Here is a 26,032-nt window from a genome sequence, read left to right as displayed (position 1 = left end):
GATCATAAATGTGGTAAAAATAAGCCACCAATATTAATATACTATTATTAACTAAAGTCTATACTTTATTAAATTTTCTTACTTTTCACATAATGCCCTCTTTCTTTTTCAAGATCCCATTAAGGATCTTACATTACATCTATTATTTATTTATTTATTTATTTTTACTTAAAAATATTTTTCTTATTGAAAATATTATAAATCTCCTGCCCCCCACCTCCCCAATTGACGTGTCATATCTCCTTAGGCTCCTTTAGGCAGTGATGATTTTACAATTTTCCTTGTAGTTTTGATATCACTGTTTATAGAACATCCTGAAATTGGTATTTGTCTGATGCTTTATTTATAATTAACTTGGATTAAGGTGTGTACTATGAATATGACTTATGAATGGATTCTGGATATTGTCTGATCCTCTTTCTGCATCAATTGATATTGTCACAATATTCTTTTTAAGTGCAATTGAATACCCACTAGTACGACCCAGATTTCTTCATGGTTCTAATTAGTTGTTGTTGGTGATGACTTGATGGGGTAATGTTGTCATTTGTTATCCTAGTTATTGTTCAGCAACACACCTACAGTTTTTCTGATTATCAGATGGCTCCTGGCAAAATACAAGAATCTTCTCAGGTAAGGACAAAACAAAATTAACTGTTCTTCATCCCAGAGACACGCTTAGCCAGGTGAGAACTTTGCTGATTTAAACCCAGTTTTGGAAAATCTGGAAATCTCCCTGCCCTTACTTTCACCCTTCTCCTGGAGTTCCCCACGTTGAGCATGTGGTCCCCATATTGCCCTATATGACATCCTGGCTGCTTTTACAAATGATAGCTCTTGATTCTGATTGAACTGAAAAGGCTTCAGAGGCGTGTGTGAGTCACACGGGAAAGACAGACTGTGTCCCCTGTGAAAGGGATAAAACAGCTCTGTTAGGAATGGAGGTCTGTGTATGTTCATCCAGCTGCACATTTTAGCACACTGTTCTTGGAAATGTCAATGTGAAAAAAAATGCCATTCCATTCTTCCTTTACTTAGCTATGCCTGTGTTAGAAATATATGCCTGATAAAGTGCAAATATAAAGTGTTGAAAATAAAATATTGTATTGATATATAAGTAAATTGCAGGGAAAAGTTGCTTATTGAATAATGATTGGAAAGGCAATTCTAAAACAAAATTGTCAATGCATCTTAAATGTTTGTTTCTGGGATAGTGAGCTGAGTCTTTAATCAAGGGAAGTACATCTGATAAGTATGTTGATATCTGCAAAGTGCACATACTCCAAATAGCCATTATTTGGGAAGAGGAAAGTAAAGCACAGGAAGTGTGAAGAGCATTTTTTTCCAGAGAAATGTGAAGTGATGCAGGTCATGCATGGAGTATGGGGATCATCTTTTATGCCAGCATAGCTGTTATTGGCTTTATGACATTTCTGCTTGGTACTATCATTTTTTGAAATGTATAATTCAATTAAGGCTGTAAGAACTGATAAAGTGATTTTTAAAATGTCAATGTTTAATCTTTATAGTAAAAACCAAAAAAAAACCCTGCTTATTGAGTACATACTGGTTAGACGGATAAGTCACCTCAGGCATTCACCTTGGAGACAAAGTATGAATGGCCGGCCTCAGTTTCTCTGTCTTTGAACTGTCCTTCAGATAGTGCCTTTTCATTTACAGTTTGAAAGACCTTGAAAAAATAATCGAACCTAAAATGTGAATAAAAAAGGCAGTTCTTAGGATAAGTGTGGTGGTAAAGAGAAATGTAGGGCAACTTACAATTCTAATTATAATTGCATTATGCTAGGTTCTCCATTGTCACTAATAACATAAGATAAAATAGGAGAAATAAAATATTCTAAATATCAGTAGACAAAACACTTTCAATAATACAATTTTCTTTTCTCTCTTAAAATACCTAAATACCTAGCATTGATTTCTAGAAACAGTCCCACAATAGTCTCTTTGGAATAGAAGGATATTCTTTCAAGTTGTTAGGCCATGGGGTAAAAAATAAAATAAAAAATCACACACTTTTTTTTTCATTCTCTTTTATATGTACAATTGAAGATCTTTATTATTGCAAAGTAATATTCCCATTGACCTCATGGCATTGAAGCCACTTTCCTATCAGGCATAGTAATGAAGGATCACACTCTTTAGCCTCTGGCATCTCAGAGAAAAAAAAATCCATCAAGCGTTGACCATTGTAGAAAATGTCTGACTATGCAGATATGAAGTATACATTTGGATAGGCATTAGGCAGATACATTTTTTTCAAAAAGTGCATGAAAAGGACCATGTTTAACAAATCCCCATGCTAAGTATGGTGTTTAACACAAGACATGTGAGTCTTCAAGGGTTGTTCAGTGACTCAGTGGTATTTGTTCTTATGGTTTACCTCTGCCTAAATGCTCTGTTTCTGGACTGCCCCACCAGACTCAACCAAGGACTTTGTTCTTAGGAGCCGACTAGGTCTGGTACCCTTCTGGGATGACTGAATGAGAGAGGACATAAGGGGCTCAGCCAGAGTGGCTCAGTTGGTTGAGGATCATTTTGTGCACCAAAAGGTTGCTAGTTTGATTCCTGGTCAGGGCAATAAAGGGGAGCATGTTTACAGAGAATTTTAATAAAAGGACAAAACTGTGTAAAATCTTGGCTTTATGTTATTACCTTCATAGTTCAGTATGTCTAAATGTGGCACGATATTAGGAACTTAGAAAAATTCCTGGGAATAGAGAAACAGACAAGAAAATTAAACAAGGACAGACAGTTTGAGTTTATTCAGCCTTTTTATAATTGTGAATTATACTGAGAATCAAATCAGTGATTTAGAATATGAGGAAGCAAGAAACACCCAATCAGAACAAAAACACACTTGAGTTCGAATCCTAGTTTTCTTGACTGATCATCAGGGCCTTAGGCTGGTTGCATAATCTCAGTTTTCTGCTCTGTCAAATATGATATTCAAAGTGTTTCTAAATCATAAATAACATTATTTCTAACCCTTGTGGGAAAAAGAGCATTAATATATATGATACAGGTTATTGGAATAATTGTATTGGCTATCTCATTTTTTACAACCTGAACATGACTTAGACAAACAGAAATCTGAGTTTTCTAAAACTAAATTTATCCACATAAGAGCTTATCAAAGTACATTTGGAGATAGAGTCCCCATGTCCCAGATGGGCTGAAGCAGTCTCAATTTGCTCCTTTGATCAGCCAAAATGATTATTAGAGCCCCTCTTCATTTTCAAAGAGTTCTTGTTTGAATAACACATTTTATTATACAATAGTTACCATTTATATAGGAAGTTAAAGAAAATTATATTCATGAAATTAAAAACAAATTATAATAATGAAATCTAATAAATGAGTATATGTCATCGTTAAGAGCATGAACTTTTCCATGTTGATAAACAATTATTAAAAACTAGAGGCCCGGTGCACGAAATTCGTGCACTGGGGGTGGGGTGGGGGGTGTGCCCCTCAGCCCAATCTGCACCCTCTTCAATCTGGGACCCCTCAGGGGATGTCCAACTTCCAGCAGTCGGACATCCCTCTCACAATCTGGAACCGCTGGCTCCTAACCACTCACCTGCCTGCCTGCCTGATTGTCCCTAACCCCACTGCCTGCCTGCCTGCTCGCCCCTACCTTGATCTCCTGCCAGCCTGATTGCCCCTACCTTGCCCTCCGCTATCAGCCTGATCACCCCAAACTGCCTGTGTCTTGGCCCCCAGTCTGGCCTCCCTCTGGAGGCACCACCCCCATAACCCCAATGCAGCTGCCACTGCAGCTGGTTATGGCTGCCTGAGCCTTGGCCTTTGTAGCCACTGCGGCTTTGTCTGGAAAGATGTCCGGAAGACAACCACTCTAATTAGCATATTACCCTTTTATTAGTATAGATTTGGGGACCATTACAACCACGCAGAACTTGAAGAAAACACATGGCCCTGGTCAGTTTGGCTTAATGGAGAGAGCATCGGCCTGTGGACTGAAGAGTCCAGGTTTGATTCTGATCAGGGGCACACATGCCTGGGATTCGGGCTCAATCCCCAGTAGGGGGCCTGTGGGTGGCAGCTGATCAGTGATTCTTTTTTTTTTTTTAATATATTTTATTGATTTTTCACTGAGAGGAAAGGAGAGGGATAGAGAGCTAGAAACATCGATGAGAGAGAAACATCGACCAGCTGCTTCCTGCACACCCCCCACTGGGATATGTGCCAGCAACCAATGTACATGCCCTTAACCGGAATCGAACCTGGGACCTTCCAGTCCGCAGACCGACGCTCTATCCACTGAGCCAAACCGGTTTCAGCTGATCAGTGATTCTTATCATTGATGTTTCTATCTCTCTCTCCCTCTCCCTTTCTGAAATTTTAAAAATATATATTTTTTAAAGAAAACACATGATCTTCACTTTGGGCTTTGTCATCTTACAATATCCTTTGTGCAGTGTTTTAACTTCCCTCAACTTTCCTTTACCCACCTTTAAAGTGCAATCTATTTTGGGGAAGATGATCAGGAAAGTGATTCCAATGGGTAGAAGTTTTTTTGGAGGGGATGGGTCATGAAGATATTTAAAAATTGAGCATGGTGATGGTTGTACCACTCTGAATTTACTTTAAAAAACCAGTTCATTGTACACTTTAGGTGACATGTACAGTATATGGGTTATATCTCAACAAAGCTGTTCTTTTATTTCTTTTTAAATAAAGACCAGTCTTATAATCAATTGCAGATGTTTTCAGAGGCCCCTCAAGATTTGCTCACCATGTCCCAAATCACGGCTGTGATTCCCAGTTGCCTCCAGTCCTGGTGGATCTGGATGGTGTGGTTTGCAAAGGAGAAGGTGGCAAGAGGCTTATGGAATTTCGGCAACCCCATTCCCGCGGTCTCCTCATAGGGCACCAGGGCCATTCCCACTGTGCCAGCTCTGTTCCCTTTAACCTGTTGGGCAAAAGAATCCTGCGTGCTCTGGCCAGAAAGTGCATTCCTTCTTAGGTGGCCCGGATGCTTTTTTTTTTTTTTTAATTTCTTTATTGATTAAGGTGTCACATATTTGTCCTCATCCCCCCATTCCCATCCCACCCCTCTCCCCACGCATGCCCCAATCCCCTGTTGAACTTAACCGTTGGATAGGCTTATATTCATGCATACAGGTCCTTTGGTTGAACTCTCCCCCTCCCCCCACCCTCCCCCTACCCTCCCGTATCCTCCCTCTGAGGCCCGATAGTCCGATCGATGCCTCCTTGCTTCTGGTTCTGTTCTTGTTCCTCAGTCTATGTTGTTCATCATTTCCTCTAGATGAACGAGATCAAATGTCACTAGATATATACTAATAAGAACTGAATGTGAGACGAGCAATAATATTTATGCTGACAGGCAAATGAATCAATCTGTAGCGAGCTTCCCCCTGGACCAACAGTTCTTTTGAGACCCAATTTCGATGTCCAGTAGTTCCTTATGTGTACATGTCAGCACTGACCCCTCAGCTCTGGATGGTGGACAAATGGTGGTAATGGAGGTCTGACTCCCTCTGGTTTGGTCTCGGCCGATCCCAGGGGGATGGCGTCACCTGGACTAAGGGGCACGTGGCCTCACCCATATCCAAGGGGCGCGTGGTCTCACCCGGGCCTGGGACCCAGCCTCACCCGGATGGATCCAGGGGCGCACGGCCTCACCCGGACCCAGGATCTGGCTTCACCCGTACCCAAGGACACTTGGCCTCTCCCAGACCCAGGGGCACGTGGCCTCACCCGGGCTTAGTTGCACAAGGCCTCACCTGGATCCAGGGACACATGGTCTCTCCCGGACCCAGGGACGCTTGGCCTCTCCCAGACCCAGGGCCACTTGGGCTCACCCAGGCCTAGGTGCACGAGGCCTCATCCGGATCCAGGGACACATGGTCTCACCCGGACCCAGGGACGCTTGGCCTCTCCCAGACCCAGGGCCTCTTGGGCTCACCCGGGCCTAGGTGCACGAGGCCTCACCCGGATCCAGGGACACATGGTCTCACCCGGACCCAGGGACGCTTGGCCTCTCCCAGACCCAGGGCCACTTGGGCTCACCTGGGCCTAGGTGCACGAGGCCTCACCCGGATCCAGGGACACATGGTCTCACCCGGACCCAGGGACGCTTGGCCTCTCCCAGACCCAGGGCCACTTGGGCTCACCCGGGCCTAGGTGCACGAGGCCTCATCCGGATCCAGGGACACATGGTCTCGCCTGGACCCAGGGACGCCTGGCGTCTCCCAGACCCAGGGCCTCTTGGGCTCACCCGGGCCTAGGTGCACGAGGCCTCATCCGGATCCAGGGACGCATGGTCTCACCCGGACCCAGGGACGCTTGGCCTCTCCCAGACCCAGGGCCACTTGGGCTCACCCGGGCCTAGGTGCACGAGGCCTCATCCGGATCCAGGGACACATGGTCTCGCCTGGACCCAGGGACGCCTGGCGTCTCCCAGACCCAGGGCCTCTTGGGCTCACCCGGGCCTAGGTGCACGAGGCCTCATCCGGATCCAGGGACGCATGGTCTCACCCGGACCCAGGGACGCTTGGCCTCTCCCAGACCCAGGGCCACTTGGGCTCACCCGGGCCTAGGTGCACGAGGCCTCATCCGGATCCAGGGACACATGGTCTCACCCGGACCCAGGGACGCTTGGCCTCTCCCAGACCCAGGGCCACTTGGGCTCACCCGGGCCTAGGTGCACGAGGCCTCACCCGGATCCTGGGACACATGGTCTCACCCGGACCCAGGGACGCTTGGCCTCTCCCAGACCCAGGGCCACTTGGGCTCACCCGGGCCTAGGTGCACGAGGCCTCACCCGGATCCAGGGACACATGGTCTCACCCGGACCCAGGGACGCTTGGCCTCTCCCAGACCCAGGGCCACTTGGGCTCACCCGGGCCTAGGTGCACGAGGCCTCACCCGGATCCTGGGACACATGGTCTCACCCGGACCCAGGGACGCTTGGTCTCTCCCCGACCCAGGGCCACTTGGGCTCACCCGGGCCTAGGTGCACGAGGCCTCACCTGGATCCAGGGACACATGGTCTCACCCGGACCCAGGGACGCTTGGCCTCTCCCCGACCCAGGGCCACTTGGGCTCACCCGGGCCTAGGCGCACTAGGCCTCATCCGGATCCAGGGACGCATGGTCTCACCCGGACCCAGGGACGCTTGACCTCTCCCAGACCCAGGGCCACTTGGGCTCACCCGGGCCTAGGTGCACGAGGCCTCATCCGGATCCAGGGACACATGGTCTCACCCGTACCCAGGGACGCTTGGCCTCTCCCAGACCCAGGGCCACTTGGGCTCACCCGGGCCTAGGTGCACAAGGCATCACCCGGATCCAGGGACACATGGTCTCACCCGGACCCAGGGACGCTTGGCCTCTCCCAGACCCAGGGCCACTTGGGCTCACCCGGGCCTAGGTGCACGAGGCCTCATCCGGATCCAGGGACGCATGGTCTCGCCTGGACCCAGGGACGCTTGGCCTCTCCCAGACCCAGGGGCACGTGGCCTCACCCAGGCCTAGGTGCACGAGGCCTCACCCGGATCCAGGGACACATGGTCTCACCCGCACCCAGGGACGCTTGGCCTCTCCCAGACCCAGGGCCACTTGGGCTCACCCGGGCCTAGGTGCACGCAGCCTCACCCGGATCCAGGGACACATGGTCTCGCCTGGACCCAGGGGTGTGTGGGCTCTCCCAGACCCAGGGGCGCTTGGCCTCGCCCGGGCATGGGGTCCAGCGTCATCTGGGTCCACGGGCACTTGGCCTCACCCGGACCCGGAGTCCGGCCTCACCTGGACCCAGGGGCATGTGGCCTCACCTAGACCCAGGGACGTGAGGCCTCACTTATACCCAGAGGCGTGTGACCACACCCGAGTCCAGAGGCGCGCAACCCCGCCCGCACCCGGGTCTCAGCGGGGCCCCGTCTTCCCGATCCCAATTCCTGCCGGTCAATTCCCCCTCAGCAATTCCCCTGGCCATCCTTCCAGAGCTCCAGTATAGCTGCTGCAGAACTCGTCGGGCGGCGGCTCGGCGAAGTTCCGGTGCACCCGGTGCATGGCGGTGGGCCAGTCTGGCGTCGCTGCGTCGGCCCTTGGGTCTGCATAGGTGGCTGGTCGCCGAGCATGCGCACCTGGCCGCTTCCGGGGCGTTGAGATTCTTGACGGACTCAGAGGTCAGCAAGCGCGGAGTCTCCCACCCCATGTCTCATAGGGGCTCGTCTGTCCGTGCTTGGCTGCCAGTGGAGCCGTCCCCTCAGCCGGAGACCGCCGGGGGAACTGCGCCGAGCACGTTCCAGGCCGCTGTTGTATCGCCTGAGCCATAGTTCTTTTGTGTCGCCTGAGCTGTAGTTCTTAAAGTGTGGTCTTTGGGTCACCGGCATCAGCATCATCCCACATACCCCTCTTTTATTCTAGTTGTAGAGCATCTACTCAGCCAGCCCTATGGTGGTCTTGGATGGTGTCTGCTCTGCTCTCTTGTCGTAGTCTCAAAGTTGTTGTGGTAGGCAACAATCAGGCTTCCGCCCTATGCCTCCATCTTGGTCCTCCTTTGTATAGTTAAGTCTTGATTGTTGTTGGTGTCACTGGGGGGGCTCTCTTTGTCTATAAAGGAAGAGTTGCTGTGCAGGAGACACGTTTATGGGCCGGGTCTTGGTGCAGCAAAGCTTTGGCGCTCACTGAATATTCCCGTTGAATGTGTCCCTTATGCACGTGGTTGAAATCTGGTGTCATCTCCCACAGACCACTAGATGCCCTCGTTTCTGGGTCTCCAATGGGGTGTAGATCAGCTACTGCCTTAGGCACTCAGCAAGGATTACAGCAAAAACTGTAGTTTCTTCCTCCTGTCTGAGTGGCCCTGGAGCAGTCCGACTAGTACAGCAGATCATCTGGTCTGCTGCCAGAGGGCAGGCCACCCACATGCATAAGCCGTTGCTTGGGGCGCAGGTGTGCCTGCAAGACTTGCGGGGCAGGTCTTCAAAACATGCGGGGCGGGTCCCAGGGCGGGGCGGGGTCTCAGGGCGCCAACAGGCCATGGTGCGGCGAGCCTTGATGGCTGTGAGTCTGGTCCTTCTGCCTTCCATGTATCTAAGTCCCCTCGTTCCGCACTCCAGCGCAGCAAACACTGATTGCTGGGCGCACCTCTGCAAGAGTCCCGCCTCTCCCCGCAGGCATCTGGGTCTCCCGGGGTTCGCCAGAAGATGGGTTTCAGGGTGATGGAGAGCTAATCTCCCTTAGGTTTGGAACAAAAGCCCCTTTCCCCCGCCACCAGCCAGACCCACGCACCTCCACACCTCATCCCCTCCGATTTCGCTGGGTGCGAGGCAACAGAACAGCCTTTAACCTCCGCTGCCATCTTTTTCAAACTTCTCAATTTGTACTTCTTAATCCCTTCATTTCAGTCAACTCTACTGAAGTCTAGCGCCGCCGGGAGGTGCAGGGAAAGGGCGCCCGGGCCTCCGTCCGGTGCGCGGTGCGCGCGTCCCGCGGAACCAGGCGCGCGAGGGCTGCGCGGCTGGGACGGGCGCTAGGCGGCCGCCGAGCTCCAGGCACCGCCATCACCGTGTTCCGGACGTCGCCGCCGCGGCGTCCCCCCAATTTATACTTTTTAATCCCTTGAATTCAGTCAACTCTACTGAAGTCTAGCGCCGCCGGGAGGTGCACGGAGAGGGCGCCCGGGCCTCCGTCCGGTGTGCGGGGCGCGCGGCCCGCGGGACCAGGCGCGCGGGGGCTGCGCGGCGGGGACGGGCGCTGGGAGGCCGCCGGGCTCCGGGCGCCGCCGCTGCGGCGGCGTCCCCAGCGTCCCGGGCCGGGCGGCCTGCGGGGGCGGCGGAGTTGCGAAAGTGAGTGAGTTTCCCAGGGTTTCGCCCGGAATGGGGTTCAGTGCAATCGGAGCCGGTGCTCAGCGCACTCCGGAGCCTTTATCTCCTTCCTGCCAGTGAACTCCGGCCAGGTCATCAGCCGCCCCCTCCTCTCCGGTTCCATCCTCCCCGCAGGCGCGTGTGCTTGTGTCTCCGCCTGTTTCTCCATACCTCAGGCTTTTACGGCTTCCCCGACTGTCCCCGTGGCCTTCTCCTTCCCCCCAGCTGTGGGCATTTCAGTCCGCCAGCTCTCCTGTGGTTCTGGACGATGTCCGTTCTGACCTCTAGTTGTAGTTTTGAAATTGTTGTGCCCGGCTGCAGGTTAGGTGTTTAACCTATGCCGCCATCTTGGTTTCCTCTCCCGGATGCTTTTTTTAAGGTCGTTTTATGGATTCAAAAGAATAAACAGAGATGTGGAAAGCTTTTGTCAAAATCCTTTTACATGGTTCTTCCAGTCTCATGGGAAATGAGATGTGGCTCTGAATTCATCCCAAAGTGTGTCTTTGGGCAAAAGCACCCAGAACGGCACAACTCCTGCAGAATGCCCCACACACTTTGCTGTCAGGACTCAGGGGGGCTTGAGGGTGAGTGAGGCGGAGGTGCCAGCACAGGACCTGGGAGGAGGAAGTGCTTTCTACACTGCCCAGGCCACGTGGACTACAGCAGTACCTGCCCAGGTGGGCAGGGTGTTTTTGCTGTTTTGTTTTGGTCTGGCCTCCACCCCGTCAGCCACGGACCTGTGCCTGCACTGAGACTGAATGGTTTGATGGCCCTACTTTTTGGTGGACAGTGGATGCACTCCCAGAGACTGGCAGTTAGACTCTGGTAGCTTCTGAGTCCCCTGCGGGGAGAGCCCGGCCCTAGGTCAAGAACAGACTCAGGCGTCCTCGGCCAGGAGGCCTCCTTGGGCTAGGGGCCGCCACAGTTTGAAGGCTGGCCATGACCCCAATCCTGGCAGGGGTCTCCTCTGGGGCGCTGGCAGGCCTGGGCTCTGGCGCCACAAAGGGAGAGGTTCCTGAACCTGCTTCCCACACACCTAGGCTAGGATACATCTTGTAGGAGGCGGCTTCAATGCTGGGGGTCGGTGACCAGGTCCTCCGGAGCCTCGCTTTCTGGGCTGCAGTCCCACGTCTCCCAGTGCCCCAGCCTCGGATGTGCCCACGCAGTTGCCCCCACCACCAGCCACCTCAGCGCAGGCCACAGCAGCTGAAGCCAGCTTCTTGGAAGCCAGGCCACCACACCCACCACCTCTAGTAGCTCTCTGCTGCTCGCTCTCTGTGCCCTGTCCACTGGGGTTGGGGAGTGCTCCCAGCCCAGAGGCCCTCCCTCCCTCCGCAGCCTGGCTTGGGAAGCTGGCCTCATGCTGGGGCTACTATGCCAGCATGCCCACTCGGCTACTATGGGTGCGACACGGGCCCCACGGAGGCCAACCTGGAGAACGTGGACCCCAGCTCTGCATCCGGCTGCTGCAAATGGCCTCGGTGGTCAACTACCACCTGCTCCTTCCACTGGCCCCATTGATCCCTCTCAGCACCAGCCATTTATGCAAGGGTGGTGATCGCCCTGGGAGGCTGCTGGCCGTGCCCGGCCATGCTCCCCCGGGTCGCGATGGGTCCCGGGACCCCCGGGAGGCTGCTGGCTGTGCCCGGCCACGCTTCCCCGGGTCGCGATCCAGCCCGGGACCCCCGGGAGGCTGCTGGCCGGGCCCGGCCTCGCCCCCCCTGCTCGTGATTCAGCCCGGGACTCCCAGGAGCCGCTGGCTCGCCCGGCCACACCCCTCTAAGGTTGCCATCATTCCCCAGGACCCCCAGAACTAAGAGGATTTGGCGCCGCCATCTTGGTTTTCTCAACTGCCAGATAGGCCACCCGGAGTCCCGCCCCCAGCCTCTCGCAGGCCCAATCATGGGCATAGCGGAGGTGCGGTCAATTTGCATGTTTCTCTATTATAAGGTAGGATAAGTATTTGTGAAGGGAGGATCCAAGATGGAGGTGTAGGTAAACACCTAAACTGTTGCCTTGCACAACAATTTAAAAACTACAACTAAAAGACAAACGTCTATCACCCAGAACCATGGGAAAGCTGGCTGAGTGGAAGTTCTACAACTAGAAGGAAAGAGGAAAGAGCATTGAGACATGCACAAGCGCTGAAAAGCTGAGGTATGGAGGTACGTGATCCGGGCTGGAGGCAGGCGTTGCTTTTTTCAACCCGAAGGGAGACAAGCTCCCAATTACTCTGAAATGCAGTTTCTGGGGAGACACGGGGGACCCAAACTCCTACAGGGAGAAGCTGGACTGTCTTCCATTGGGTCAGAAAGTGAGGGTGGCTTGTTTGCAGAGCTGCGTGCAGGGATAATTGTTTACTGTGCTGGGGTGTGGGATGCGGGGAAAGGGTCGGAGACACAGAGACAGCTGACTGGCAGCCATCACTGTTTGCCATGCCCTAGCCTAGTGATGCCCTGAGACCCCGCCCTGCACAACCTACAAACCCACCCAAGCTCTGAGCAGTGACTTTTGCATATGAATGGCTTGCCCTATCGCAGCTTAACCTAGCAAACTTGCAGCCTGGGTCAGACAACTCCAAAACCTCCAAACCCCAAGCAAAGAGGAGAAAACTGTAGCTCCTGCTGGGTGGCCTCAGACAGTAGCTGACCTGCACCCCATTGGAGATCCAGAGCCAGTGTACCTAGTCGTCAGTATGAGACACTAGATTTCAACTCCTCACATCCATAAGTGACACATTCAAGAGGCAGACTCAGTGAGCACCAAAGCCCCACTGGAAAAATGCCTGCACCATAAGCGTGTCTCCAGTGCAGCAGTTCTTCCATTATATACACAGCAGGTCCTCACAGCCAATTGGCCTGGAGGTCAATTCCTCCCAATGTACCAACAGCAATAAAGGCTTAACTACACCAAGACTTTGCACTCAGCCCACAAAGGGTGCACCATGAGCGTCCACCTCAGGTGATTGGGGAGGCTGAGCCACTGGCCCCCATAGGTCACCTACCACACAAAGACATTCCATCAACACAGGGAAGCAGCCAAAATGCGGAGACAAAAAAACATGTCACAAATGAAAGAAATGGAGGAAAGCAAACTTCTGGATGACATAGAGTTCAAAACCACATTTATAAGGTTACTCAAGAATCTTCTAAAAACCTCTGAGGAACTTAATGAGACCTTTAAGGATCTTAATGAGAATGCCAAAATATGGAAAAGGACCAGTCAGAAATTAAGCATACACTGTCTAAAATAAAAAATATAAGGAAACTCAACTGTAGATCAACGTACCCCAAGAATCAAACCAAAGATCTGAAATATGAGGAAACAAAAAACACCCAACTAGAAAAGCAAAAAGAAAAAAGAGGAGGAGGAAGATGGTGACCTGCAGGAAGGTAGGGAGGGAGAGTGTGTGATCGAGTGAAGGAGTGATAGAGGTGTGTGTGTATGTGTGTGGGTGTGTGTGTGAGTGAAATAGGGACAGTTATACCCTATAGTTCTTCCAAGGGGCTTCCAATCCAGGCAATCTTAGATGTCAAAACCCCTCGGCCGCTGCAAACACTCCAGGGAGGACACCAGCGGCACAGAGACCCCACCATCTTGAAGAACAGAACTGCTTCAGACTAGAATCCTAGCCTCACCACCACCCAATCTGGTCTAGGAAGCAAACCAGGACACTACAGCCCCTCTGGTAGAAGACCTGCCACCCCAGCTGCAGACGCACAGACCCTGAGACCTTCACCTCCAAAAGTGCGCCGCTGAAAGCAGTAAGTACAACCTTCCCCTCCCCAGTGCCTGAACTCAGGATTCACCGTGTTCCCAGCCTATAGGCACCCAGGCACTCCACTACCCAGGCAGTGCTTGGGAACCACTGAGTACCCCGAGGGTTTGATTCTCCACAGTTAAGGGTGTGCAGCCATGCACTAGAATTTCTGAACTGCCTCTTCCTAAATAACTGCCTACTGACACCCCCGCTGTGCAACTTCAGTGCCAAGGCCCCTCAGAGTGCGTCAGAGCTCTGCCCAGGCAAATGCACCACCAGTCCGCGCACACTGCCAGAGCCGGCAAACTTATTGCCACAGACAAGGGAAGGCACCCTGAGCCCATATATCCACAGGGTCCTCTGGGGAGCTGCTTTGGGCCCCTGCTGGGTGTGATTCCATATAGATAAGGATGCGCTACACCACAGCAGAAACTCTGATCTCCTTTCTCCTGAATAACTTCCCACATACACCCTAGCTGTTTAACTTCAGTGCCAGGGCCCCTCAGAGTGTGTCAGAGCTCTGCGCAGGCAAACGCACCACCAGTTCGCACACACTTCCAGAGCCAGGAAACTCACGGCCACAGACAAGGGAAGGCACCCTGAGCCCATATATCCACAGGGTCCTCTGGGGAGCTGCTTTGAGCCCCTGCTGGGTGTGATTCTGTACAGACAAGGTCACGCTGTCCTGCAGCAGAAATTCTGAAACCCCTCTTCCTGAATAACGGCCCACATTCCCCCTAGCTGCTCAACCTCAGTGCCAGGACCCCTCAGAGCGCATCAGAGCCCTGCGCCTGCAAACACACCTCCACAGAAGCGAATTTCCAACAGGCAGGAACCCTGAGCCTATCTACACACAGGGTGCCAGTGGGTGCCACTGTGAGTCCCCATTGGACAGCGCGATTTCAACTAAGGGTGCAAGACAGCAAAAACTGGGACACTCCACTCCATAGATGCTGACTTCTAGACACCACAGTTGTGCCACTCAAGCTGGCAGGCCTACATCAAGAGAGCCCAAATAGTTCAAGTGGGGAGCTACACTAGATTACCAAGCCCAGGAGAACTGAGAGATTACACCAGTAGCCCCATCCCCAAAAGAAACTGGGTAGCAAAGCAAGCGGATCTACAACTACAACATTATAGAAAAACATGGGAAGACAAAAAGGCAATCCCCAAAAGAAAGAAAAAGAGGAATCACCAGAAAGGGAGTTAAATGATACTGAGGGCAGCAGCTTATCAGAGAAAGAATTCAGAGTAATGGTTATAAGGATGTTTAAATGGATGGATGACAAATATACACAACTCAATGACAAATACACACAACTCAATGAGAACTATAAGGAGCTGAATGAGAATGTCACCAGCATGAAAAAGAACCAAGAGGAGATGAAGAACGACATAGCTGCAATAAAGAACACAGTGGAAGGCTTAAAAAGTAGAATAGAAGAAGCTGAGGACTGCATCAGCAAATGAGAAGACAAAGTAGGAAAAAAACTCACAAACACATAAACACAGCAGCAACTGGAAAGAAGACTTAAAAAGCAAGAGGAGAGCCTAAGGGAGCGTTGGGACAACACAAAACGAAACAATATTCACTTAATTGGGATACTGAGGAGAGGAAGAGAAGCAAGAAATAGAAAACCTGTTTGAAGAAATAATGACTGGGCAAGAAAAAAACCATGCAAGTCCAAGAAGTACATAGAGTCCCAAACAAATTGAACCCCAATAGACCGACACCAAGACACATCATAATTAAATTGGAAAACACCAACGACAAAGTAAGAATCTTAAAGGCTGCCAGAGAGAGACAGAAAGTTACTTACAAGGGATCTCCTATTAGAATATCAACCGATTTCTCAACAGAAACACACCAGGCCAGAAGGCAATGGAATGAAATATACAAAGTGATGCAAAGCAAGGGTCTGAATCCAAGAATACTATACCCAGCAAGGCTATCATGCAAAATTGAAGGTGGAATCAGGAGCTTCACAGACAAAAAAGGGCTAAGAGAGTTTATCACTACCAAGCCAGCAATGCAAGAAATGCTAAAGGGACTGCTGTAAAAAGAAGAAAGAGAAAGGCAAGAAGAAACACAGATACTAATGAAAAATATGACAACAGAGAGAACCCAAGATGGCGGCATAGGTTAAATACCTAACCTACAGCCTGGCACAACAATTTCAAAAATACAACTAAAAGTCAAAACGGACATCATCTAGAACCACAGGAAAGCTGGCTGACTGAAATGCCCACAACTAGAAGGAAAGAGAAAACCACAAGGAAAATCAGAGGAGCCGTAAAAGCCTGAGGTATGGAGACATGGGCAGAGACACGAGCACGCGCACATGCGGGGAGGACAGAGCCAGAGAGGAAGGGGCGGCTGACGGCCTGGCCGGCGTTCTCTAGCAGGAAGGAGATAAAAGCTCCAGATTGCGCTGAACCCCAGCTCCGACTGCACTGAACCCCAGTTCCGGGCGAAACCCTGGGAAGCCAGGCTCATGCTGGGGGTATCTGGGCTGTGGGGCGGAGGCACAGAGGAGCGGCAAAAGGCAGAGCTCCGGAGGTGCGCACATGAATGTGCACAGAGGACAAACTGTTGCCTGTGCCGTTGAATTGCCCTAGCGGGAAGGAGACAAAAGCTCCGGACCGTGCTGAACCCCATTTCCGACTGTACTGAACCCCAGTACCGGGCAAGACCCTGGGAAGCCAGGCTAATACTGGGGGAATCTGGGCTGTAAGGCGGAAATGCAGAGAAGCGGCGAAAGGCAGAGCACCGGAGGCAAGAACGGGAATGTGCGCAGAGGATGGTCTGTTGACTGTGCTGCTGGATTGTCCTGGTGGGAAGGAGACAAAAGCGCCAGACTGCGCTGAGCCCCAGTTCCGACTACACTGAAACCCAGTTCCGGGTGAGAATCTGGGAATTCAGATTCATTGGGGGAGAGACTAGACTGTTTGGCAGCGGGTGAAACTCCAGGGCGCTTTTCTCTCAGAGGTGTTTGCAGGGAGTACAGAGGGACACTGAGACACAGGAACCTCATAGGGCGGGGCTGATGGGAAGCCAAGGCTGTAGGCTCCACCCTGTAACTCCGCCCCATCCAAGCTGAGCACAGAGGCTTTTACAACTTTGCAAGTCTAGTTCAATAAGGCTGTCTCTCAGCATAGACACAGCTGATCCTCGCAGCCAATTGGACTGGAGGTCAAGTCCTCCCAGTGTACCAATGGCAATCAAGGCTTAACAACACCAAGACTTTGCACTCAGTCCACAAAGGGGGATATCAAGAGCAACCACCTAGGGAGATTGGGAAAGCTGAGCGATAGGGAGGCAGCCAAAAGGTGAAGACACCGAAGCAGGTCACGAATAAAAGGGATGAAGGAAGGTAAACTGATGGACAACACAGTGTTCAGAACCACATTTATAAGGTTGCTTAAGAATCTTCTGGAGGACCAAGATGGTGGCATAGGGCAGACGCCTGATTGTTGCCTACCACAACAATTTTGAAACTACAACTGGAAAACAGAGCAGACACCATCCAGAACAATGGCCGGAGGAATTGCTGAGAAGGAATTGACCGATGGGAGTTGGGATCGGGAAGACGAGGCCCCGCTGGGTCCTGGATCCAGGTGCACTCGCCCGGCGACTGGTCGCTGCTGCAGACCCGAGTGCCGATGCTGTGACCTCAGACCAGCCCGCCGCCGCGCACCGGGCACACTGGAGCTTCGCCAAGCCCACCACCCAGCGAGTTCAGCGGCAGCTGCCCCGGAGCTTTGAAAAAATGGCCGAGGGAATTACTGAGAGGGAATTGACCAACAGGAATTGGGATCAAGAATACGAAGCCCCGCTGGGTCCCGGGTCTGGATGAGGCCACGCTCCCCTGGGTCAGGGTGTGGCTGGATCCTGGATCCGGGTGAGGCCGTGCGCCCCTGGATACGGGTGAGGCTGGGTCCCAGGTCCGGGTGAGGCCACATGTCCCTGGGTCAAGGCGAGGCCACGTGCCCCTGGGTCCGGGTGAAGCTGGGTCCTGGGTCTGGGTGAGGCCACGCGCCCCTGGGTCCGGCTGAAGCTGGATCCCGGTTCCGGGTGAGGCCGTGTGCCCCTGGATCTGGGTGAGGCTGGGTCCTGGGTCCGGGTGAGGCCGCGCCCCTGGGTCTGGGTGAGGCCACGCACCCCTGGGTCCTGGTGAAGCTGGATCCCGGGTCCGGGTGAGGCCGTGTGCCCCTAGATCCGGGTGAGGCCGCGCCCCTGGGTCCGGGTGAGGCCACGCGCCCCTGGGTCCGGGCGAGGCCACGCCTCCCTGGGTACGGGTAAAGCTGGATCCCGGGTCCGGGTGAGGCCGTGTGCCCCTAGGTCCGGGTGAGGCTGGGTCCCGGGTCTGGGTGAGGCTGCGCCCCTGGGTCTGGGTGAGGCCATGAGCCCCTGGGTACAGTTGAGGCTGGGTCCCAGGTCAGGGTGAGGCCGCGCGCCCCTGAGTCTGGGTGAAGCCGTGCCCCTGCGTCTGGGCGAGAACAAACCAGTAGGAGTCGGACCTGCATTACCACCATTTGTCCACCAGACCTTAAAAGTCAGTGCCGACATGTGCACATAAGGAACTGGTGGCTATTGAAATTGGGTCTCAAAAGAACTGTTGGTCCAGAAAGAAACTTACTACAGACTGATTCATTTGCCTGTCAGCATAACTATTATTGCTCTTCTCACATTCGGTTCTTACAAGTATATTTTTAGTAACACATGATCTCACTCATCTAGGGGAAATGATGAACAACATAGACTGATGAACAAGAACAGAACCAGAAACAAGGAGGCATCGATCGGACTGTCAGGCCTCAGAGGGAGGGTAGGAGAGGGTGGGGGTAGGGGGGAAAGATCAACCAAGGGAATTGTGTGCATGCACACGAGCCTAACCAATGGTTAAGGACAACAGGGGGGAGGGGGCATTCATGGGGAGGTGAGGGGGATGGGAATGGGGGGATGAGGACAAATATGTGACACCTTAATCAATAAAGAAATTAAAAAAAATAATACAAATAATTAAAGAAAGTAAAATATGACAACAAACATGTACTTGTCAATAATAACACTAAACGTAAATGGATTAAATTCACAAATCAAAAGACATAGGGTAGCTGAATGGATAAGAAAACATGACCCATATGTTTGCTGTCTACAAGAGACCCACCTCAGAGCAAAGGATTCACACAGACTGAGAGTGAAGGGAGGGAAAAAATATTTTTCAGGCAAATGGAAATGAGAAAAAAGCTGGAGTTGCGATACTTATTGCTGATAAAATAGACCTCAAAGTAAAGTCCATAGTAAGAGATAAGGAAGGCCACTACATAATACTAAAGGGAGCAATTCAACAAGAAGATATAACTCTGGTAAGCATATATGTACCCAATGCAGGAGCACCCAAATACATAAAAAATCTCCTGGAAGATATCAAGGGAGAGTTCAACAACAATACAATCATAGTACAGGACTTTAATACACCCCTGACATCACTGGTAAATTCTCTAGACAAAAAATCAGCAAAGAAACAGCAATTCTAAATGACAGACTAGGTCAGATGGACCTAATTGACATCTTCAGAGCATTTCACCCCAAAGCCACGGAATATACGTTCTTCTCAAGTGCACATGGGACATTTTCCAAAATAGACCACATATTGGGTCACAAGGAAAGTCTCCTCGAATTCAAAAAGATTGAAATCCTATCAAGCATTTTCTCAGACCACAATGGCATAATATTAGAAATAAACTACAACAAAAACATTCCAAAAAAACAAAACACTTGGAGGCCGAATAGGATGCTACTAAACAATGATTGGGTTATCAATGAGATCAAAGAAGAAATTAAAAACATCCTGAAGACTAAAGACAATAATAACACAACATTGCAAATCCTATGGGACACAATGAAAGCAGTCTTGAGAGGGAAGTTTATAGCTCTACAGGACTACCTCAAAAAACAAGAAAAAATGGTAATAAATTACCTATCTCAATAACTCAAAGAACTAGAAAGGGAGCAACAAGAAAAGCCTACAGTGAGCAGAAGAAAGGAAATAATAAAGATCAGAGCAGAAATGAATGACATAGAGACCAGAAAAACAATGCAAAAGATCAACAAAACCAAGAGCTGGTTCTTTGAAAGTATAAACAAGATTTATAAACCTCTAGCCAGTCTCACCAATAAGCACAAAGAGAGAATCCAAATAAATAAAATCAGAAATGAAAGAGGTGAAATAACAACAGACCCCACTGAAAGACAAGAGATTGTTAAAAAAATACTATGAACAACTCTATTCTAACAAACTAGACAACACGGAGGAAATGGAGACATTCCTAGAAAAACACAACCTTCCAAAACTTACTCAGGAAGATTCTAAAAACCCCAATAGGCTGATAACTATGGAAGAAATTGAAGCAGTCATCAAAAAGCTTCCAGCAAACAAAAGCCCGGGGCCAGACGGCTTCACAGGGGAATTTTATGAAACATTCAAGGAAGAACTAAAATCTATCCTCCTCAGACTATTCCAAAAAATTCAAGAGAAAGGAACACTTACAAGCTCCTTCTATGTAGCCAGCATCACCCTAATACCAAAACCAGATAAAGACAACACAATGAAAGAGAATTACAAGCCAATATCCCTTATGTACATAGATGCCAAAATCCTCAACAAAATTCTAGCAAATCTGATCCAGCAGTACGTCAGAAAAATCATACACCATGACAAAGTAGGATTTATCCCAGGGATGCAAGGATGGTATAATATCCGCAAATCAATAAACATGATACATCACATAAACAAATTGAGAGACAAAAATCATATAGTCATATCAATTGATGCAGAAAAAGCATTTGACAAAATCCAACACCCTTTCTTGATAAAAACTCTCAGCAAGGTGGGAATAGAAGGCTCATACCTCAACATAATAAAAGCTATATATGATAAACCCACAGCTAACATCATACTCAATGGGCAAAATCTAAAATCATTTCCCCTAAGAACGGGAACAAGACAGGGATGCCCACTCTCACCACTACTGTTCGACATAGTGCTGGAAGTACTAGCCATTGTGATTAGACAAGAAGAAGAAATAAAAGGCATCAAAATTGGAAAAGAAGTAGTAAAACTCTCGTTATTCGCAGATGACATGATACTGTATATAGAAAACCCTAAGGACTCCATCAAAAAATTATTAGACTTGCCAAAACCAGTTTGGCTCAGTGGATAGAGCATCAGCCTGCGGACTGAGGGGGTCCCATGTTCGATTCCGGTCAAGGGCATGTTCCTTGGTTATGGGCACATCCCCAGTGTGGGGTATGCAGGAGGCAACTGATCGATGTTTCTCTCTCATTGTTGTTTCTAACTCTCTATTTCTCTCTGTAAAAAATCAATAAAATATATATTAAAAATATTAGACTTAATAAATGAATTCGGCACTGTAGCAGGATACAAAGTTAACGACAAGAAATATATGGCATTTCTATACACTAATAGTGAACTTACAGAAAGAGAGACTAAAAAAGCAATCCCATTTACCATCGCACCAAAAAAATTAAGATACCTAGGAATAAACTTAACTAAGGAGGTAAAAGACCTATATGTGGAAAACTATGCAACACTGAAAAAAGAGATAGAGGAAGACGTAAACAGATGGAAGAACATACCATGTTCATGGATTGGTAGAATCAACATAATCAAAATTTCCATACTACCCAAAGCAATCTATAGATTCAACGCAATCCCCATTAAAATAACAAGGGCATATTTCACAGACCTAGAACAAACTCTCCAAAAATTCATCTGGAATAAAAAAAGACCCGAAATTGCTGCAGCAATCCTGAGAAAGAAGAACAAAGTAGGTGGGATCTCAATACCAGATTTCAAGCTGTATTACAAAGCCACTGTTCTTAAAACAGCCTGGTACTGGCACAAGAACAGACACATAGATGAATGGAATAGAATACAGAACTCAGAAATTGACTCAAACCACTATGCCCAATTAATATTTGACAAAGGAGGCATAAACATACAATGGAGTCAAGACAGTATTTTCAACAAATGGTGTTGGGACAATTGGACAGATACATGCAAAAAAAATGAAACTAGATCACCAAATTTCACCATAGACAAAAATAAACTCAAAATGGATAAAGGACTTAAACATAAGATGGGAAACCATAAAAATACTAGAGGAATCCACAGGCAGCAAAATCTCAGACATATGCCGAAAGAACTTCTTCACTGATACTGCTCCTAGGGCAATAGAAAATAAAGAGAAAATAAACAAGTGAGACTACATCAAAATAAAAAGCTTTTGCACAGCAAAGGAAACAATAAAACAACCAGAAAGCACATTGCATGGGAGAACATATTTGCCAATGATATCAACGATAAGGGTTTAATCTCCAACATTTACAGAAAACTCATACAACTTAACAAAAAGAAGATAAACAACCCACTCAAAAAATGGGCAACTGATCTAAATAGACACTTTTCAAAAGAAGACAGAAGGAAGGCCAAGAGACATATGAAAACATGCTCAAAGTCACTAATCATCAGAGAGATGCAATAATGAGGTACCATCTCACACCTGTCAGAATGGCTATCATCAACAAATCAACAAAGAACAAGTGTTGGCGAGGATGCGGATAAAAAGGAACTCTTTTGCACTGCTGGTGGGAATGCAGACTGGTACAGCCACTGTGGAGAACAGTATGGAGTTTCCTCCAAAAACTAAAAATAGAACTCCCATTTGACCCAATGATCCCACTCCTAGGAATATATTCTAAGAAACTAGAAACACGAACCAGAAAGGATATATGTACCCCTATGTTCATAGCAGCACAATTCACCATAGCTAAGATTTGGAAACAGCCCAAATGCCCATCAGCAGATGAGTGGATTAAAAACTGTGGTACATCTACACAATGTAATCCTATGCTGTGGTAAAAAAGAAGGAGCTCCTACCATTTGCAACAACATGGATGGAGATGGAGAGCATTATGCTAAGTGAAATAAGCCAGGCAGAGAAAGATAAATATCACATGATCTCACTCATTTGTGGAATATAATGAACAGCATAGACTGATGAACAAGAACAGATCCAGAGACTCAGAAAAATCGATCAGAACCTCAAACTTCAGGGAAGGAGGGGGTTGCAGAGAGAAAGGGGGAGAGATCAACTGCAGGAAACCAAACATTGAGACATTGGAAGTTAAATGTGAAAAGGGAATCCGTAATGCTTTGGTCAACCTTAATCACTCTGAATGGTCAGAGCTAATCACTCATTGTTTAGTTGAGACATTGGTAGATAAAGCAACTCTCACCTGTTAATCATATGTAAATTTTTGCTAATTGTCTATTATTGTAATTTCCTGCCTAAAGGACATGGGTGTATCTCAGAACCCCAATAAAAGGGATGGCAAAGGCCAGAGCAAGGAGCAGTCCTCCCCCTAGAGGTAGACTCCCACCTGGCCCCCATTTTCACAAATTAATTTTTTTCCAGTCTCTTTTCATTTTGATTGCGGCCTTCTCCAGAAACCGGACCTGAATGGGATCTCTGAAACATGCGGGACGTGACAAGGGATTCCACATTCAACCAAGGGACTTTTGAACATGCAATAAGCCTAATCAATGGACACAGACAACAGGGGGGTGGGGCACGAATTGGGGATGGGGGTAATGGGGGAATAAGGACACATAAAATTTAAATTAGCCAATTGAAAGAATCGAATATTGTAGAAAATCAATTGTACTGGACAAAAAAGCTGTTCCTAAAGTGTTAATTAAAATTTTTATTGGTAGTTCATCTCATGGTAAAATTGTGTAACATATAATGAACCTAACATTTTAGTGCAAAAAAGTAAAATTTAAAAGCTATCAAGATTACAGCATAAAAATTCCAAAAGCCTCCTAATATTTAAACCAAAAAAGGGGGGATAGTAGAAGAATATCATGTAAGGAAAAATATCCTGTAAATAAATTATATCTAGAAAATTTTTACCTTAGAAAATTAACTTTCATTTGTAATGCTAACAGCAATACACCCAGGTAAAACATACATGGTGTCAAAACAAGCCAAAGGAAAATAGTTTGGGCAAAAAAATAAAATGGGATCACAAGTCAAATTTATAGAAAAGATTCCTTTATTAACTTTTGGTCGAGAATATGTTTGTATATTTTCAGAAAACAATTCTGAGACCATGTGGATTCCTGCAACAGAGAGGAATTGACAGGAGTGCTCCAGCCAGGGAGACAGAAGAGTAAAAGTCCAGAGATGGAAGATGCTGACTATGCCTTGCCATACTAGCAGTCAGCAGATGTGCATCACTGCAGATTGCCCAGGACCAAACCAGAGAGGGTCGGACCTGCATTACCACCATTTGTCCACCATCCAGAATTGAAATATCATTGCTGTTATGTATACATAAAGAACTGTTGGACATAGAAATCGGGACTCAAAAGAATGGTTGGCCCAGAAAGAAACTCACTATAGACTGATTCATTTGCCTCTCAGCATAACCATTATTGCTTGTCTCATTTTCGGTTCCTATAAGTATACTCCTAGTATCACATGAGCTTATCTAGGGGAAAAGATGAGCAACATAGACTGAACAAGAACAGCATAAATCTGACTGTCAGGCCTCAGAGGGAAGGTAGGGGAGGGTGGGGATAAGTGAGATAGATCAACCAGAGGACTTGTGTGCTTTCATATGAGCCTAAACAGTGATCACGGACAACAGGGGAATGGAGGCATGCGTGTGGAGGAGTTTGGGATGGGAATGGGGGGGGGGGATTGAGGACAAATATGTGATACCTTAATCAATAAAGTAATTTAAAAAAAAGAATCCAAAAATATGAAGATAGTGTAAGGAGCCTCTGGGACAACTTTAAGCATACCAACATCCACATTTTTGGGGTGCAAGAAGAAGAGAGAGAGCAAAATATTGAAAACCTATTAGAAGAAATAATGACAGAAAACTTTCCCTACCTGGTGAAAGAAATAGACTTACAAGTTCAGGAAGCTCACAGAACCCCAAACAAGAGGAATCCAAAGAGGACCACACCAAGACATATCATAATTAAAATGTCAAGATCAAAAGACAAAGAGAGAATCTTGAAAGCAGCAAGAGAAAAACAGTTAGTTATCTACAAGGGAGTACCCATGCGACTGTCAGCTGATTTCTCAACAGAAACTATGCAAGCTAGAAGGGAGTGGCAAGAAATATTCAAAGTGATGAATAGCAAGAACCTACAACCAAGATTACTCTACCCAGCAAAGCTATCATTCAGAATAGAAGGTCAGATAAAGAGCTTCACAGACAAGAAAAAGCTAAAAGAGTTCATCACCACCAAACCAGGATTACATGAAATGCTGAAGGGTATTCTTTAAGAAGAGGAAGAAGAAGAAAAAGGTAAAGATAAAAATTATTAACAACAAAATGACATCAAATACATACCTACCAACAAGTGAATCTACAAATCAAGTCAATAAAAAATCTGAAGAACAGAATGGACTGGTGAATATAATAGAATCAGGGACATAGAAAGGGAGTGGACTGACAATTCTCAGGGGGAAGGAGGTGTGAGGGGTGTGGGAAGAGATTGGACAAAAATCTTACACCTATGGATGATGACAGTGGTGGGGGATAAAGGCATTGGGTGGGGTGAGGAATCAGGTGGATGGGGAGCTATGGGGGAAAAAAAGAGGAACACCTGTAATAATCTGAACAATAAAGATTGATTAAATAAATAAATAAATAAATAAATAAAAATAAATAAATAAATGTATTTGTGTATGCTAAATGAATTTCCCTGACACTCATTTATACTTTTGTATATTCTTTAGAACAGATTTTATGATTCTGGGTCATCCCAAATGATTTTAGTCTGGTGCAAATGTGAAGCTTTACAGGACTTAACTCTTAGGCAGTTCTGTGATTTCATCAGATTCCCCATCTTCCTATTTTGCCAAGTCAAGCAGGTCAATTCCCTCATCAGGAAAGGCTGTTAGAGCCACATGAAGGAGCCCTTGTGGACAAATCAGATCACTGAAACAGCCACAGTGCTAATAGCTGCTCCAATCAAATGAAAATCCAACTGCTTCCATGCATGGCCCTGGTACCCAACAATTGTAAAGTGTTTTACAATCACCTTTAACAAGTCTGTCTCACATTTACCCGGGGGCACACAATGAAATACATAGGCTTTTTTTCTAATAGTAAAGTATATTCATTCAACATTTATTAAGTACCTTATGTATCACATGTTCTATGCAAGGCAGTAGAGTTACAAAGATGTGTAAGGCAGAGTCAATGGTCTAGCTGGTTACAATGTTAGATGAGGAGAGAAGTTTGAACTCACAGATTCTTGGGATTTGGAATTGGTTTTGCCATCTAT

The 26,032-nt window shown here is 48.1% G+C and overlaps 1 pseudogene; it reads left to right on the top strand.

Moving 5' to 3' along the window:
- The first annotated feature begins 537 nt into the window (after window positions 1-537).
- LOC103304396 (peptidyl-prolyl cis-trans isomerase A-like) overlaps window positions 538-26,032 on the top strand; it is a 49,742-nt pseudogene continuing 24,247 nt past the window's right edge.

The sequence above is a fragment of the Eptesicus fuscus genome, chromosome 1, assembly GCF_027574615.1.
Source record: "Eptesicus fuscus isolate TK198812 chromosome 1, DD_ASM_mEF_20220401, whole genome shotgun sequence".
Taxonomy (NCBI): Eukaryota; Metazoa; Chordata; class Mammalia; order Chiroptera; family Vespertilionidae; genus Eptesicus; species Eptesicus fuscus.
Note: the sequence above shows the minus strand (reverse complement) of the source record. Positions and strands in the feature narration are given on the sequence as shown.